Below are 5,422 nucleotides of genomic sequence, written 5' to 3' on the forward strand. Positions count from 1 at the left end.
AATGCAGCATTTATTCAGGACATCAGCGTCATTTCTTCACCCCCCAGCCATAATAAGTGAAAATGACAATATTACTACGCGTAATACTATTTGAATCCGATAGAGTTCTAGTAGTGTTTTTTTTTTTTTTTTTTTTTTGTGAAACTCTGAATTGCAAGACAAGCAGAAGACAATAGGGGCCCAAGCATGTGAACTCAATGAAAACTTTCTGGAACCCCATCAAAATTTCGTTCCTGAGAGTAGGAAAAAAAAAAAAAACCTTAGTTAAAGCTTTTCCATTCATTCCAAAGGTTGTGTAAGAAATAAGTGAAACTCTTTATTCTTTAGTTACGTTTCAAATAAACAGGTTTTCTATTTCTCGAATAATCAGCTAAAAATCAAAGTTCATATTTCCCTTGATGTCTGCAGAACATTAAACCGTCATGTCAAAAGTGAAGTGGACTTTGGAAGCTGAGGAAAATGAGTGTTATCGATTTCTGGGAATCTGGCAACATGGTAGTGCTGAAGGGGCGGTACACAGATCAACGAACATTGCACCAATTACAGTTTAGTCCACCTCCTGTGATTCGCCTTATCAACGATGTCATTGATCTCAATTCATCCTTGCTCTGTTTCAGCTAACTAAATTTTATACTAACGCACAAACACGGAACTCAATGCGGAGATAATGACATAAAGTAACAATCAGGGAATGTAATCCACCAATACAGAGCAGTAACACAGTTGCAGTTGGTAAATATACCCCTGTGAGTTTCTTGTAATATTTCACTAATTAGTAGAAGATCCTCTCAATATATATAAGAAAAAAAAAAGTCGTTATATGAAATTGGAGAAAAATTAGAAACGTTGTACTCAACTATAAGCATATAAGTTATCAAATTTGCATTCCTGTTTTTGTTTATTTTTGAAAGAGCATTCAAAAGACCACAAATTCTTCACTCTCAGCTTATGCTTATGTTGAAGCCACGGTGATCATCAAAATTAAAAGCGTTCCAGAGAAATTGGCTGACAAACGATTTCTTTTGAAATCTAAAACCACTGGCGGCAAAAATATGACGCGAATGTCTAAAATGGATCAAGAGATCATATTTTTATCAATGAGTATTTGTTGATCGATTACCTCAGGAATCGGTTTAAAAAAGTCCTAGAAAAAAAAAAATTCTCGAATATTCGAATTTTGTAATTTTGTTTCAGACCTAGGGTCAAGAAAGCAACGTAAAGCCCATGAACACAAAAACGTTTTTTTTTTTCTTGGTGCCATCTATCGTCAGACATGTGCACTTACTTCTAAATTGCAATATATTTTATTTCCTGCCTCTCCTTTATATATAAAGTAACGAACCATTCCTTGAAATATCTTTAGAATTTTCTTAATATCTGTGAAAATCTAAGCTAAGAAAATTCATTCACTTTTAAGTGTTCTGCTAATTGATAAATAAATATTTTTAAAATGGAATTGAAGCATATGGCTGTACTTGTGTTGCAAATTTTAGAGATGGTTCACAAGAGTCCCATTATTTCGTGGTAGGTTTATTACGCTCCGTATTAAAAGATAAATTACGAAGAAACAAAGGGAAGATATCTGTATGGAAAATGACGGGAATTGTTCATATGTTTATGCTGGCAAGTTTCGAATTATTTTAAACTGGGGTAATGCAGAACTACAGGAGATACAGAACGATTCTTTGCTCTGATATTAGTCGCGTAATCAGAAGATAAAACGGTTATTTTGATTAACGTAAAGCGTAGATTTCACAGGAAGAAATTCTTGGTGAAAGCAATGGTGTTAATTGGAATCCAAGAAGGTTGTTTACTGCATATAATTGTGGCTTTATTCATTTCTGGGATCAGTTTGTTAATAATCGGAAATGATTGGTTGCGATGGTATTCATCTACGTACAGGTCATTCTATTGAAGTAAGGAAGGCCATAAAATTCTCAAGATTTTTAAAAGATCGAGAATGACGCCGAAATAAAATTTTGCAATTGACTGAAAGTAAAAGAGGAATTTACGTTTAATGAGAAAATTAATAACTGGAAAATATCAAAAGTGGTATTTTCGAGGAAGCTAATAGTGAAGGGATGATTTCAGAATTGAGGTTTTAAAGAGAAGAGATCCAAATTGGATAATACTGAAGACCTGGAATAAATGAATGCTTAATATTCAGAAAACTGAATTTCGTAAGACGGTTTGAAGAATAGATAATCCTTTGGATGAAGTGATTGAAAGTAAATTATCTTGTGAAAAATATTTCAAAGATATCTGATCGACAGCAACTAGCCCAAGACACCACAAAGTAAGCTAAGTGATTACAAAATGAAATACGCCATCTCTGAACAATTATTATGATGAGGAGAAAAAAATAAAATAAGGAATAAAGGAAGTCATCGCCATCTGTTTTGATGGCGATGACCTGGGCGAAACATCAAGCTACTACTGGGATTGTAGATGCATTTAAGGTATCACCAAACATGTCGAAATGTGTGAAGCAGAATCAACCCGAATAGAACACCCCTCACCTCCCCCCCCCGTGGTTCACGGGATTGAATGATGCTTGCTTTTTCATTTGGAGAGATATCTAAAACACCAAAAATATTTACAATAACTTTTGCAGAATATGAGTTAGCCAATATGCATACCGAATTGGTTTTGATTTTCTTAGGAAACTCCATTTTTCGAGTTCTCTGGAAACAAATAAAACAGCAGAGGTACGCTTGCAATTGAAGAATATGATGTTAACTTCCTGGACTTAATTATCTTGGCATATTGTTAAAAAAAAAGAACAAAGAAACAACAACAACAAAAAAGTCTAACTAGAGATTTTGTTAGTTATGAATCGGGTTTCATTTCCAAGCACTCAATTGTCAAACTTGATAATATGTATCTATATCCACACACACACACACACACACACACACACACACACACACACACTGAGTTACCTTTGCATTAGGAACACCATTTAATAACGCGTTGGTCCACCTCTCTGTGCAATCACGGCTCGCAGACGCCTAGGAACAGATTCCACAAGATGTCGAACATCCTTCGTGCATAACTCCACCCATGTTTGCTGCAGCAACTCCATCAGTTCACGCTGTTCTGTGGAGGAGGATTGGCAGTTCTCACATCCCCGTTCTAGCATACCCCACACATGTTCAATAGGGTTACAGTCAGGGGAGTTGGGGGGGGCCAAGTCAATGTGGCAAATTCGTTGTCATATTCCTCCAATCACTCAGTAGTTGTATCAGCCCGATACAGAAAATTGAAAGTTGGCACTGTGGTCGGGTAGACCTGAAGATATGGATGGAGATGGTCGGCTGACAGGTCCCTGTAGCGTTTACCATTCACTGTTTGTGGGATAATAACCAACGGACCTAAGGCGTGCGATGAAAAAGCTCTCCAGACCATATACCACCTCCACCGGCCTGTTGAACCCCAACTGTGCAACCAGGAGATAAGTCTTCATGCTATTTACTCCAAATGCGGACCAGTCATCAGCATGGTGCAGCAGCAAGCGGAACTCATCACTTCAGACTCCAGATTTAATTACAACTAGTACAATTGCAAATATATATATTTTTTGAATCATTTGTCCGCAGTTTCTCATTGAACCATAGAAAGTTGGAATGTTATGATTTATAATCATACACTCAGATATGCATTTCTGCTAAATGAATAAAATGCAAAAGGTAAGAGTTTTTTTCCCTAAGTAGTAATACTATCAACAGACGGAAATAGTTAGTTTTTTTAGAAGAATTTTAATACTAACCAACAAGAAAAAGTAATGCGAAAACGGAAATGCAATGAAGGAAAAGAGGAACAAGTAAAAAATGATCCTAGACAATCTTAAAAAAAAAAAAAAAAGGTACACTATATTCTTACACAGTGACGTCATTTGCCATAATAGTAGCTATCATTGGCTTATGTGCCGTAGATCAGTGGTTAATAAACTGTCGGTTGCGACCCATTCATTACTGGTTGCGAAAAAATTCTGGGATCGTAGCAGACATTGATTATTGATAATCACCTCCATTGGTTTTGTTATTTTTTAAATTTTCTTATTTTTATCTGTATATGTAAAGTTTGTAAACTATAAAACTTTAATTATATAGCATTAAATATAATGCATTTGCATTTTTATTTTCAATAAATGTGATTGTTGTTGTTGTTCTTCTTTTAGTTCCACAACCCCTTATAGATTTTGGCTTGCTTCACAAGATTTTTTATTCTACTCTATTCAGTGCAACACTTTTCCAATTCTTAACTTTAAGAATTCCGAGGTCTTTCTCAACCTCATCTAACCATCTCTTTTCAGGTCTTCCTCTTCTTCTTTGTCCAATTATTTTCCATTTATATATATTTTTAACTCCTCTACTTCTTCCATCCTTTCTAAGTGGCCTATCGATGCTATTCATTATGCCACAATAAATCTAACAATATCTTCTCCATTTATTAATTCGTTAATTTCACTACTTGTTCTCATTTTCCAATTGTTATTCTTCTCTTTAATTGGTAAATAAATTTTTTTCATTATTTCCCTTTCAAAAGTCCTTAATCAATTCTCTTCTTTTTGGGGTAGAGTCCATGATTCACATTCATATGTAATGACTGGTCTAATAATTGATTTATAATTTTTTAATAAATGTTATTCATTATTCCTATTTCTCATTTTAATTAGAACTGCTCAAAAACTGATGCTAAACTATATAACTTTAAATTGCGAAATATAAAGGTGCCACATAAGCTTGCTTTACTATTCACATCTTGCTGGATAGAAAACTGGTAGTGAGAGAATTTTTTTTTTTTCCTTTCGCGAAAAGGTGAACTTGCCAACATTTAATATATTGGCCTCGTACCCTTCATTTCTTCGATTGTAATTCAAAACAACGAAAAGTCAAATTACTGGATAGAAAACTGTTCTAGACAACATCAAGCGAAAATTATTCGATGCAATCTTAGTTATCGTTTGTAAAAATAAACCTCCCCGGCGGGGAATCGAACCCCGGTCTCCCGCGTGACAGGCGGGGATACTAACCACTATACTACCGAGGAATTTCTGTATAATTTTTAAATAAATCTCCTCAAATTTATTTTGTAGCATTGAGATGTTTTAATATACTGTATGTTGTTATGAGCTGTTGCATGCCTCTTCCAATTTTCTCCATTCTTTCCTCCAATGGACAGTCCTCATCCAGTTGTGTCTTGCTATTTGCTGGATCGCATCCTCCCTCCCTCCCTCTCTCCTCTGCATAATCAAACAGTATGGCTTTTTCAGCACAATCTACTACGAATTAACTTCAGATACTAATCATAACAAGGCATATTTATAATTAAGCATTTTAAACTAGGCAGAGATTCTATAAACACTTATGATGTTTTTTTTTTTTTTTTTTTTTTTTTTTAATCTTGGAAGGATTTCATT

General features: G+C 34.8%; 1 non-coding gene across 1 annotated transcript; it reads right to left on the reverse strand.

Moving 5' to 3' along the window:
- Positions 1–4,980: 4,980 nt before the first annotated feature.
- Positions 4,981–5,052, reverse strand: TRNAD-GUC (transfer RNA aspartic acid (anticodon GUC)). Its single transcript has one exon. It is a non-coding gene; the product is annotated as a tRNA-Asp (tRNA).
- Between the last annotated feature and the right edge of the window lie 370 nt (positions 5,053–5,422).

This window comes from Typopeltis vanoorti, chromosome 2 (assembly GCF_054136105.1).
Source record: "Typopeltis vanoorti isolate ZY-2024b chromosome 2, IOZ_Tvanoo_1.0, whole genome shotgun sequence".
Lineage (NCBI taxonomy): Eukaryota > Metazoa > Arthropoda > Arachnida > Uropygi > Thelyphonidae > Typopeltis > Typopeltis vanoorti.